The 9,445-nt window shown below is 47.5% G+C and overlaps 29 non-coding genes across 29 annotated transcripts; all 29 read left to right on the top strand.

The window, feature by feature from the left end:
• The first annotated feature begins 84 nt into the window (after positions 1-84).
• LOC138552890 (5S ribosomal RNA) lies at positions 85-203 on the top strand. The gene has a single exon (XR_011296568.1). It is a non-coding gene; the product is annotated as a 5S ribosomal RNA (ribosomal RNA).
• A 106-nt stretch (positions 204-309) lies between these two features.
• LOC138552582 (5S ribosomal RNA) lies at positions 310-428 on the top strand. The gene has a single exon (XR_011296262.1). It is a non-coding gene; the product is annotated as a 5S ribosomal RNA (ribosomal RNA).
• Positions 429-534: 106 nt separating this feature from the next.
• On the top strand, positions 535-653 carry LOC138551530 (5S ribosomal RNA). The gene has a single exon (XR_011295246.1). It is a non-coding gene; the product is annotated as a 5S ribosomal RNA (ribosomal RNA).
• Positions 654-1,127: 474 nt separating this feature from the next.
• Positions 1,128-1,246, top strand: LOC138551531 (5S ribosomal RNA). Its single transcript, XR_011295248.1, has one exon. It is a non-coding gene; the product is annotated as a 5S ribosomal RNA (ribosomal RNA).
• Positions 1,247-1,352: 106 nt separating this feature from the next.
• Positions 1,353-1,471, top strand: LOC138552667 (5S ribosomal RNA). The gene has a single exon (XR_011296347.1). It is a non-coding gene; the product is annotated as a 5S ribosomal RNA (ribosomal RNA).
• Positions 1,472-1,577: 106 nt separating this feature from the next.
• On the top strand, positions 1,578-1,696 carry LOC138552632 (5S ribosomal RNA). Its single transcript, XR_011296312.1, has one exon. It is a non-coding gene; the product is annotated as a 5S ribosomal RNA (ribosomal RNA).
• A 106-nt stretch (positions 1,697-1,802) lies between these two features.
• LOC138551532 (5S ribosomal RNA) lies at positions 1,803-1,921 on the top strand. The gene has a single exon (XR_011295249.1). It is a non-coding gene; the product is annotated as a 5S ribosomal RNA (ribosomal RNA).
• Positions 1,922-2,027: 106 nt separating this feature from the next.
• LOC138552985 (5S ribosomal RNA) lies at positions 2,028-2,146 on the top strand. Its single transcript, XR_011296663.1, has one exon. It is a non-coding gene; the product is annotated as a 5S ribosomal RNA (ribosomal RNA).
• A 106-nt stretch (positions 2,147-2,252) lies between these two features.
• On the top strand, positions 2,253-2,371 carry LOC138551533 (5S ribosomal RNA). Its single transcript, XR_011295250.1, has one exon. It is a non-coding gene; the product is annotated as a 5S ribosomal RNA (ribosomal RNA).
• A 655-nt stretch (positions 2,372-3,026) lies between these two features.
• Positions 3,027-3,145, top strand: LOC138553084 (5S ribosomal RNA). The gene has a single exon (XR_011296761.1). It is a non-coding gene; the product is annotated as a 5S ribosomal RNA (ribosomal RNA).
• Positions 3,146-3,251: 106 nt separating this feature from the next.
• Positions 3,252-3,370, top strand: LOC138551534 (5S ribosomal RNA). Its single transcript, XR_011295251.1, has one exon. It is a non-coding gene; the product is annotated as a 5S ribosomal RNA (ribosomal RNA).
• Positions 3,371-3,833: 463 nt separating this feature from the next.
• LOC138551535 (5S ribosomal RNA) lies at positions 3,834-3,952 on the top strand. Its single transcript, XR_011295252.1, has one exon. It is a non-coding gene; the product is annotated as a 5S ribosomal RNA (ribosomal RNA).
• A 107-nt stretch (positions 3,953-4,059) lies between these two features.
• On the top strand, positions 4,060-4,178 carry LOC138552891 (5S ribosomal RNA). The gene has a single exon (XR_011296569.1). It is a non-coding gene; the product is annotated as a 5S ribosomal RNA (ribosomal RNA).
• Positions 4,179-4,284: 106 nt separating this feature from the next.
• LOC138551537 (5S ribosomal RNA) lies at positions 4,285-4,403 on the top strand. The gene has a single exon (XR_011295253.1). It is a non-coding gene; the product is annotated as a 5S ribosomal RNA (ribosomal RNA).
• Positions 4,404-4,867: 464 nt separating this feature from the next.
• On the top strand, positions 4,868-4,986 carry LOC138551539 (5S ribosomal RNA). Its single transcript, XR_011295255.1, has one exon. It is a non-coding gene; the product is annotated as a 5S ribosomal RNA (ribosomal RNA).
• A 106-nt stretch (positions 4,987-5,092) lies between these two features.
• Positions 5,093-5,211, top strand: LOC138552668 (5S ribosomal RNA). The gene has a single exon (XR_011296348.1). It is a non-coding gene; the product is annotated as a 5S ribosomal RNA (ribosomal RNA).
• A 106-nt stretch (positions 5,212-5,317) lies between these two features.
• LOC138551540 (5S ribosomal RNA) lies at positions 5,318-5,436 on the top strand. The gene has a single exon (XR_011295256.1). It is a non-coding gene; the product is annotated as a 5S ribosomal RNA (ribosomal RNA).
• Positions 5,437-5,542: 106 nt separating this feature from the next.
• LOC138551541 (5S ribosomal RNA) lies at positions 5,543-5,661 on the top strand. Its single transcript, XR_011295257.1, has one exon. It is a non-coding gene; the product is annotated as a 5S ribosomal RNA (ribosomal RNA).
• A 106-nt stretch (positions 5,662-5,767) lies between these two features.
• Positions 5,768-5,886, top strand: LOC138551542 (5S ribosomal RNA). Its single transcript, XR_011295258.1, has one exon. It is a non-coding gene; the product is annotated as a 5S ribosomal RNA (ribosomal RNA).
• A 106-nt stretch (positions 5,887-5,992) lies between these two features.
• On the top strand, positions 5,993-6,111 carry LOC138551543 (5S ribosomal RNA). Its single transcript, XR_011295259.1, has one exon. It is a non-coding gene; the product is annotated as a 5S ribosomal RNA (ribosomal RNA).
• Positions 6,112-6,766: 655 nt separating this feature from the next.
• On the top strand, positions 6,767-6,885 carry LOC138553085 (5S ribosomal RNA). The gene has a single exon (XR_011296762.1). It is a non-coding gene; the product is annotated as a 5S ribosomal RNA (ribosomal RNA).
• Positions 6,886-6,991: 106 nt separating this feature from the next.
• On the top strand, positions 6,992-7,110 carry LOC138551544 (5S ribosomal RNA). Its single transcript, XR_011295260.1, has one exon. It is a non-coding gene; the product is annotated as a 5S ribosomal RNA (ribosomal RNA).
• A 463-nt stretch (positions 7,111-7,573) lies between these two features.
• Positions 7,574-7,692, top strand: LOC138551545 (5S ribosomal RNA). Its single transcript, XR_011295261.1, has one exon. It is a non-coding gene; the product is annotated as a 5S ribosomal RNA (ribosomal RNA).
• A 107-nt stretch (positions 7,693-7,799) lies between these two features.
• Positions 7,800-7,918, top strand: LOC138552892 (5S ribosomal RNA). Its single transcript, XR_011296570.1, has one exon. It is a non-coding gene; the product is annotated as a 5S ribosomal RNA (ribosomal RNA).
• Positions 7,919-8,024: 106 nt separating this feature from the next.
• LOC138552583 (5S ribosomal RNA) lies at positions 8,025-8,143 on the top strand. The gene has a single exon (XR_011296263.1). It is a non-coding gene; the product is annotated as a 5S ribosomal RNA (ribosomal RNA).
• A 106-nt stretch (positions 8,144-8,249) lies between these two features.
• LOC138551546 (5S ribosomal RNA) lies at positions 8,250-8,368 on the top strand. The gene has a single exon (XR_011295262.1). It is a non-coding gene; the product is annotated as a 5S ribosomal RNA (ribosomal RNA).
• A 474-nt stretch (positions 8,369-8,842) lies between these two features.
• Positions 8,843-8,961, top strand: LOC138551548 (5S ribosomal RNA). Its single transcript, XR_011295263.1, has one exon. It is a non-coding gene; the product is annotated as a 5S ribosomal RNA (ribosomal RNA).
• Positions 8,962-9,067: 106 nt separating this feature from the next.
• On the top strand, positions 9,068-9,186 carry LOC138552669 (5S ribosomal RNA). The gene has a single exon (XR_011296349.1). It is a non-coding gene; the product is annotated as a 5S ribosomal RNA (ribosomal RNA).
• A 106-nt stretch (positions 9,187-9,292) lies between these two features.
• Positions 9,293-9,411, top strand: LOC138552633 (5S ribosomal RNA). Its single transcript, XR_011296313.1, has one exon. It is a non-coding gene; the product is annotated as a 5S ribosomal RNA (ribosomal RNA).
• The last annotated feature ends 34 nt before the right edge of the window (positions 9,412-9,445 follow it).

Consider the following 9,445-nt stretch of genomic DNA (forward strand, 5'->3'; position numbering starts at 1 on the left):
AGTGAGCCATTTCTCAATTGCCTTTCAAAACTGCAAGGTCTAGCCGACTAGATGCTTAAAAGTACAAAACTCACTAGGCCCAGAGCCTACGGCCACACCACACTGAATGCGCCTGATCTCGTCTGATCTCGGAAGCTAAGCAGTGTCGGGCCTAGTTAGTACCTGGATGGGAGACCGCATGGGAATACCAGGTGCTGTAGGCTTTTTTGTGCTCCAAGTTCAGGAAGTGAGCCATTTCTCAATTGCCTTTCAAAACTGCAAGGTCTAGCCGACTAGATGCTTAAAAGTACAAAACTCACTAGGCCCAGAGCCTACGGCCACACCACACTGAATGCGCCCGATCTCGTCTGATCTCGGAAGCTAAGCAGTGTCGGGCCTAGTTAGTACCTGGATGGGAGACCGCCTGGGAATATCAGGTGCTGTAGGCTTTTTTGTGCTCCAAGTTCAGGAAGTGAGCCATTTCTCAATTGCCTTTCAAAACTGCAAGGTCTAGCCGACTAGATGCTTAAAAGTACAAAACTCACTAGGCCCAGAGCCTACGGCCACACCACACTGAATGCGCCCGATCTCGTCTGATCTCGGAAGCTAAGCAGTGTCGGGCCTAGTTAGTACCTGGATGGGAGACCGCCTGGGAATACCAGGTGCTGTAGGCTATTTTGTGCTCCATGATTAGTAATTGCGCAACTTCTCAATTACTTTTCAAATTTGGTATGTTTCCAAAATAATTGTATCCCGTTTTATAGCGGAAATGTTGGACAGCATTATGAGGGCTGGAGCTACCTATTTACATATAATTAGCATACAGGTAGTGTGTTCATGGGTAATAAATCGACTTTCACATGTAATGCAGTACAGAGAATATTGAGTCCTTCAAGAGGCATGAAAGAAAGCCGTTATTGTGTTGATTGTTCTCTCCACCTCCCTGCAACAGAAACAGGATGGATGGATTAAAGTTATCCTACCAGACATAGGAGTCCTGAATGGGCCCACCAGTCTTATATATCTCGCCTGATCGAGCCTGATCGAGCGCTGATCGAGCGATGAGCGTGGTATCATGTTGCAAGTGGCTGCATGGCTTAGCTTACTAAATGCAAATGCATAAGAGTAATATTCTTAGCATTTCTAGAGCCTACGGCCACACCACACTGAATGCGCCCGATCTCGTCTGATCTCGGAAGCTAAGCAGTGTCGGGCCTAGTTAGTACCTGGATGGGAGACCGCCTGGGAATACCAGGTGCTGTAGGCTTTTTTGTGCTCCAAGTTCAGGAAGTGAGCCATTTCTCAATTGCCTTTCAAAACTGCAAGGTCTAGCCGACTAGATGCTTAAAAGTACAAAACTCACTAGGCCCAGAGCCTACGGCCACACCACACTGAATGCGCCTGATCTCGTCTGATCTCGGAAGCTAAGCAGTGTCGGGCCTAGTTAGTACCTGGATGGGAGACCGCCTGGGAATACCAGGTGCTGTAGGCTTTTTTGTGCTCCAAGTTCAGGAAGTGAGCCATTTCTCAATTGCCTTTCAAAACTGCAAGGTCTAGCCGACTATATGCTTAAAAGTACAAAACTCACTAGGCCCAGAGCCTACGGCCACACCACACTGAATGCGCCCGATCTCGTCTGATCTCGGAAGCTAAGCAGTGTCGGACCTAGTTAGTACCTGGATGGGAGACCGCCTGGGAATACCAGGTGCTGTAGGCTTTTTTGTGCTCCAAGTTCAGGAAGTGAGCCATTTCTCAATTGCCTTTCAAAACTGCAAGGTCTAGCCGACTAGATGCTTAAAAGTACAAAACTCACTAGGCCCAGAGCCTACGGCCACACCACACTGAATGCGCCCGATCTCGTCTGATCTCGGAAGCTAAGCAGTGTCGGGCCTAGTTAGTACCTGGATGGGAGACCGCCTGGGAATACCAGGTGCTGTAGGCTTTTTTGTGCTCCAAGTTCAGGAAGTGAGCCATTTCTCAATTGCCTTTCAAAACTGCAAGGTCTAGCCGACTAGATGCTTAAAAGTACAAAACTCACTAGGACCAGAGCCTACGACCACACCACACTGAATGCGCCCGATCTCGTCTGATCTCGGAAGCTAAGCAGTGTCGGGCCTAGTTAGTACCTGGATGGGAGACCGCCTGGGAATACCAGGTGCTGTAGGCTTTTTTGTGCTCCAAGTTCAGGAAGTGAGCCATTTCTCAATTGCCTTTCAAAACTGCAAGGTCTAGCCGACTAGATGCTTAAAAGTACAAAACTCACTAGGCCCAGAGCCTACGGCCACACCACACTGAATGCGCCCGATCTCGTCTGATCTCGGAAGCTAAGCAGTGTCGGGCCTAGTTAGTACCTGGATGGGAGACCGCCTGGGAATACCAGGTGCTGTAGGCTATTTTGTGCTCCATGATTAGTAATTGCACAACTTCTCAATTACTTTTCAAATTTGGTATGTTTCCAAAATAATTTTATCCCGTTTTATAGCGGAAATGTTGGACAACATTATGAGGGCTGGAGCTACCTATTTACATATAATTAGCATACAGGTAGTGTGTTCATGGGTAATAAATCGACTTTCACATGTAATGCAGTACAGAGAATATTGAGTCCTTCAAGAGGCATGAAAGAAAGCCGTTATTGTGTTGATTGTTCTCTCCACCTCCCTGCAACAGAAACAGGATGGATGGATTAAAGTTATCCTACCAGACATAGGAGTCCTGAATGGGCCCACCAGTCTTATATATCTCGCCTGATCGAGCCTGATCGAGCGATGAGCGTGGTATCATGTTGCAAGTGGCTGCATGGCTTAGCTTACTAAATGCAAATGCATAAGAGTAATATTCTTAGCATTTCTAGAGCCTACGGCCACACCACACTAAGCAGTGTCGGGCCTAGTTAGTACCTGGATGGGAGACCGCCTGGGAATACCAGGTGCTGTAGGCTTTTTTGTGCTCCAAGTTCAGGAAGTGAGCCATTTCTCAATTGCCTTTCAAAACTGCAAGGTCTAGCCGACTAGATGCTTAAAAGTACAAAACTCACTAGGACCAGAGCCTACGGCCACACCACACTGAATGCGCCCGATCTCGTCTGATCTCGGAATCTAAGCAGTGTCGGGCCTAGTTAGTACCTGGATGGGAGACCGCCTGGGAATACCAGGTGCTGTAGGCTTTTTTGTGCTCCAAGTTCAGGAAGTGAGCCATTTCTCAATTGCCTTTCAAAACTGCAAGGTCTAGCCGACTAGATGCTTAAAAGTACAAAACTCACTAGGCCCAGAGCCTACGGCCACACCACACTGAATGCGCCCGATCTCGTCTGATCTCGGAAGCTAAGCAGTGTCGGGCCTAGTTAGTACCTGGATGGGAGACCGCCTGGGAATACCAGGTGCTGTAGGCTATTTTGTGCTCCATGATTAGTAATTGCACAACTTCTCAATTACTTTTCAAATTTGGTATGTTTCCAAAATAATTGTATCCCGTTTTATAGCGGAAATGTTGGACAACATTATGAGGGCTGGAGCTACCTATTTACATATAATTAGCATACAGGTAGTGTGTTCATGGGTAATAAATCGACTTTCACATGTAATGCAGTACAGAGAATATTGAGTCCTTCAAGAGGCATGAAAGAAAGCCGTTATTGTGTTGATTGTTCTCTCCACCTCCCTGCAACAGAAACAGGATGGATGGATTAAAGTTATCCTACCAGACATAGGAGTCCTGAATGGGCCCACCAGTCTTATATATCTCGCCTGATCGAGCCTGATCGAGCGATGAGCGTGGTATCATGTTGCAAGTGGCTGCATGGCTTAGCTTACTAAATGCAAATGCATAAGAGTAATATTCTTAGCATTTCTAGAGCCTACGGCCACACCACACTGAATGCGCCCGATCTCGTCTGATCTCGGAAGCTAAGCAGTGTCGGGCCTAGTTAGTACCTGGATGGGAGACCGCCTGGGAATACCAGGTGCTGTAGGCTTTTTTTTTGCTCCAAGTTCAGGAAGTGAGCCATTTCTCAATTGCCTTTCAAAACTGCAAGGTCTAGCCGACTAGATGCTTAAAAGTACAAAACTCACTAGGCCCAGAGCCTACGGCCACACCACACTGAATGCGCCTGATCTCGTCTGATCTCGGAAGCTAAGCAGTGTCGGGCCTAGTTAGTACCTGGATGGGAGACCGCATGGGAATACCAGGTGCTGTAGGCTTTTTTGTGCTCCAAGTTCAGGAAGTGAGCCATTTCTCAATTGCCTTTCAAAACTGCAAGGTCTAGCCGACTAGATGCTTAAAAGTACAAAACTCACTAGGCCCAGAGCCTACGGCCACACCACACTGAATGCGCCCGATCTCGTCTGATCTCGGAAGCTAAGCAGTGTCGGGCCTAGTTAGTACCTGGATGGGAGACCGCCTGGGAATACCAGGTGCTGTAGGCTATTTTGTGCTCCATGATTAGTAATTGCGCAACTTCTCAATTACTTTTCAAATTTGGTATGTTTCCAAAATAATTGTATCCCGTTTTATAGCGGAAATGTTGGACAGCATTATGAGGGCTGGAGCTACCTATTTACATATAATTAGCATACAGGTAGTGTGTTCATGGGTAATAAATCGACTTTCACATGTAATGCAGTACAGAGAATATTGAGTCCTTCAAGAGGCATGAAAGAAAGCCGTTATTGTGTTGATTGTTCTCTCCACCTCCCTGCAACAGAAACAGGATGGATGGATTAAAGTTATCCTACCAGACATAGGAGTCCTGAATGGGCCCACCAGTCTTATATATCTCGCCTGATCGAGCGCTGATCGAGCGATGAGCGTGGTATCATGTTGCAAGTGGCTGCATGGCTTAGCTTACTAAATGCAAATGCATAAGAGTAATATTCTTAGCATTTCTAGAGCCTACGGCCACACCACACTGAATGCGCCCGATCTCGTCTGATCTCGGAAGCTAAGCAGTGTCGGGCCTAGTTAGTACCTGGATGGGAGACCGCCTGGGAATACCAGGTGCTGTAGGCTTTTTTGTGCTCCAAGTTCAGGAAGTGAGCCATTTCTCAATTGCCTTTCAAAACTGCAAGGTCTAGCCGACTAGATGCTTAAAAGTACAAAACTCACTAGGCCCAGAGCCTACGGCCACACCACACTGAATGCGCCTGATCTCGTCTGATCTCGGAAGCTAAGCAGTGTCGGGCCTAGTTAGTACCTGGATGGGAGACCGCCTGGGAATACCAGGTGCTGTAGGCTTTTTTGTGCTCCAAGTTCAGGAAGTGAGCCATTTCTCAATTGCCTTTCAAAACTGCAAGGTCTAGCCGACTATATGCTTAAAAGTACAAAACTCACTAGGCCCAGAGCCTACGGCCACACCACACTGAATGCGCCCGATCTCGTCTGATCTCGGAAGCTAAGCAGTGTCGGGCCTAGTTAGTACCTGGATGGGAGACCGCCTGGGAATACCAGGTGCTGTAGGCTTTTTTGTGCTCCAAGTTCAGGAAGTGAGCCATTTCTCAATTGCCTTTCAAAACTGCAAGGTCTAGCCGACTAGATGCTTAAAAGTACAAAACTCACTAGGCCCAGAGCCTACGGCCACACCACACTGAATGCGCCCGATCTCGTCTGATCTCGGAAGCTAAGCAGTGTCGGGCCTAGTTAGTACCTGGATGGGAGACCGCCTGGGAATACCAGGTGCTGTAGGCTTTTTTGTGCTCCAAGTTCAGGAAGTGAGCCATTTCTCAATTGCCTTTCAAAACTGCAAGGTCTAGCCGACTAGATGCTTAAAAGTACAAAACTCACTAGGACCAGAGCCTACGGCCACACCACACTGAATGCGCCCGATCTCGTCTGATCTCGGAAGCTAAGCAGTGTCGGGCCTAGTTAGTACCTGGATGGGAGACCGCCTGGGAATACCAGGTGCTGTAGGCTTTTTTGTGCTCCAAGTTCAGGAAGTGAGCCATTTCTCAATTGCCTTTCAAAACTGCAAGGTCTAGCCGACTAGATGCTTAAAAGTACAAAACTCACTAGGCCCAGAGCCTACGGCCACACCACACTGAATGCGCCCGATCTCGTCTGATCTCGGAAGCTAAGCAGTGTCGGGCCTAGTTAGTACCTGGATGGGAGACCGCCTGGGAATACCAGGTGCTGTAGGCTATTTTGTGCTCCATGATTAGTAATTGCACAACTTCTCAATTACTTTTCAAATTTGGTATGTTTCCAAAATAATTTTATCCCGTTTTATAGCGGAAATGTTGGACAACATTATGAGGGCTGGAGCTACCTATTTACATATAATTAGCATACAGGTAGTGTGTTCATGGGTAATAAATCGACTTTCACATGTAATGCAGTACAGAGAATATTGAGTCCTTCAAGAGGCATGAAAGAAAGCCGTTATTGTGTTGATTGTTCTCTCCACCTCCCTGCAACAGAAACAGGATGGATGGATTAAAGTTATCCTACCAGACATAGGAGTCCTGAATGGGCCCACCAGTCTTATATATCTCGCCTGATCGAGCCTGATCGAGCGATGAGCGTGGTATCATGTTGCAAGTGGCTGCATGGCTTAGCTTACTAAATGCAAATGCATAAGAGTAATATTCTTAGCATTTCTAGAGCCTACGGCCACACCACACTAAGCAGTGTCGGGCCTAGTTAGTACCTGGATGGGAGACCGCCTGGGAATACCAGGTGCTGTAGGCTTTTTTGTGCTCCAAGTTCAGGAAGTGAGCCATTTCTCAATTGCCTTTCAAAACTGCAAGGTCTAGCCGACTAGATGCTTAAAAGTACAAAACTCACTAGGACCAGAGCCTACGGCCACACCACACTGAATGCGCCCGATCTCGTCTGATCTCGGAATCTAAGCAGTGTCGGGCCTAGTTAGTACCTGGATGGGAGACCGCCTGGGAATACCAGGTGCTGTAGGCTTTTTTGTGCTCCAAGTTCAGGAAGTGAGCCATTTCTCAATTGCCTTTCAAAACTGCAAGGTCTAGCCGACTAGATGCTTAAAAGTACAAAACTCACTAGGCCCAGAGCCTACGGCCACACCACACTGAATGCGCCCGATCTCGTCTGATCTCGGAAGCTAAGCAGTGTCGGGCCTAGTTAGTACCTGGATGGGAGACCGCCTGGGAATACCAGGTGCTGTAGGCTATTTTGTGCTCCATGATTAGTAATTGCACAACTTCTCAATTACTTTTCAAATTTGGTATGTTTCCAAAATAATTGTATCCCGTTTTATAGCGGAAATGTTGGACAACATTATGAGGGCTGGAGCTACCTATTTACATATAATTAGCATACAGGTAGTGTGTTCATGGGTAATAAATCGACTTTCACATGTAATGCAGTACAGAGAATATTGAGTCCTTCAAGAGGCATGAAAGAAAGCCGTTATTGTGTTGATTGTTCTCTCCACCTCCCTGCAACAGAAACAGGATGGATGGATTAAAGTTATCCTACCAGACATAGGAGTCCTGAATGGGCCCACCAGTCTTATATATCTCGCCTGATCGAGCCTGATCGAGCGATGAGCGTGGTATCATGTTGCAAGTGGCTGCATGGCTTAGCTTACTAAATGCAAATGCATAAGAGTAATATTCTTAGCATTTCTAGAGCCTACGGCCACACCACACTGAATGCGCCCGATCTCGTCTGATCTCGGAAGCTAAGCAGTGTCGGGCCTAGTTAGTACCTGGATGGGAGACCGCCTGGGAATACCAGGTGCTGTAGGCTTTTTTTTTGCTCCAAGTTCAGGAAGTGAGCCATTTCTCAATTGCCTTTCAAAACTGCAAGGTCTAGCCGACTAGATGCTTAAAAGTACAAAACTCACTAGGCCCAGAGCCTACGGCCACACCACACTGAATGCGCCTGATCTCGTCTGATCTCGGAAGCTAAGCAGTGTCGGGCCTAGTTAGTACCTGGATGGGAGACCGCATGGGAATACCAGGTGCTGTAGGCTTTTTTGTGCTCCAAGTTCAGGAAGTGAGCCATTTCTCAATTGCCTTTCAAAACTGCAAGGTCTAGCCGACTAGATGCTTAAAAGTACAAAACTCACTAGGCCCAGAGCCTACGGCCACACCACACTGAATGCGCCCGATCTCGTCTGATCTCGGAAGCTAAGCAGTGTCGGGCCTAGTTAGTACCTGGATGGGAGACCGCCTGGGAATATCAGGTGCTGTAGGCTTTTTTGTGCTCCAAGTTCAGGAAGTGAGCCATTTCTCAATTGCCTTTCAAAACTGCAAGGTCTAGCCGACTAGATGCTTAAAAGTACAAAACTCACTAGGCCCAGAGCCTACGGCCACACCACACTGAATGCGCCCGATCTCGTCTGATCTCGGAAGCTAAGCAGTGTCGGGCCTAGTTAGTACCTGGATGGGAGACCGCCTGGGAATACCAGGTGCTGTAGGCTATTTTGTGCTCCATGATTAGTAATTGCGCAACTTCTCAATTACTTTTCAAATTTGGTATGTTTCCAAAATAATTGTATCCCGTTTTATAGCGGAAATGTTGGACAGCATTATGAGGGCTGGAGCTACCTATTTACATATAATTAGCATACAGGTAGTGTGTTCATGGGTAATAAATCGACTTTCACATGTAATGCAGTACAGAGAATATTGAGTCCTTCAAGAGGCATGAAAGAAAGCCGTTATTGTGTTGATTGTTCTCTCCACCTCCCTGCAACAGAAACAGGATGGATGGATTAAAGTTATCCTACCAGACATAGGAGTCCTGAATGGGCCCACCAGTCTTATATATCTCGCCTGATCGAGCCTGATCGAGCGCTGATCGAGCGATGAGCGTGGTATCATGTTGCAAGTGGCTGCATGGCTTAGCTTACTAAATGCAAATGCATAAGAGTAATATTCTTAGCATTTCTAGAGCCTACGGCCACACCACACTGAATGCGCCCGATCTCGTCTGATCTCGGAAGCTAAGCAGTGTCGGGCCTAGTTAGTACCTGGATGGGAGACCGCCTGGGAATACCAGGTGCTGTAGGCTTTTTTGTGCTCCAAGTTCAGGAAGTGAGCCATTTCTCAATTGCCTTTCAAAACTGCAAGGTCTAGCCGACTAGATGCTTAAAAGTACAAAACTCACTAGGCCCAGAGCCTACGGCCACACCACACTGAATGCGCCTGATCTCGTCTGATCTCGGAAGCTAAGCAGTGTCGGGCCTAGTTAGTACCTGGATGGGAGACCGCCTGGGAATACCAGGTGCTGTAGGCTTTTTTGTGCTCCAAGTTCAGGAAGTGAGCCATTTCTCAATTGCCTTTCAAAACTGCAAGGTCTAGCCGACTATATGCTTAAAAGTACAAAACTCACTAGGCCCAGAGCCTACGGCCACACCACACTGAATGCGCCCGATCTCGTCTGATCTCGGAAGCTAAGCAGTGTCGGACCTAGTTAGTACCTGGATGGGAGACCGCCTGGGAATACCAGGTGCTGTAGGCTTTTTTGTGCTCCAAGTTCAGGAAGTGAGCCATTT

Source organism: Ambystoma mexicanum, unplaced genomic scaffold (genome assembly GCF_040938575.1).
Source record: "Ambystoma mexicanum isolate Mex_15411 unplaced genomic scaffold, UKY_AmexF1_1 Mex_scaf106, whole genome shotgun sequence".
NCBI classification, from domain to species: Eukaryota; Metazoa; Chordata; class Amphibia; order Caudata; family Ambystomatidae; genus Ambystoma; species Ambystoma mexicanum.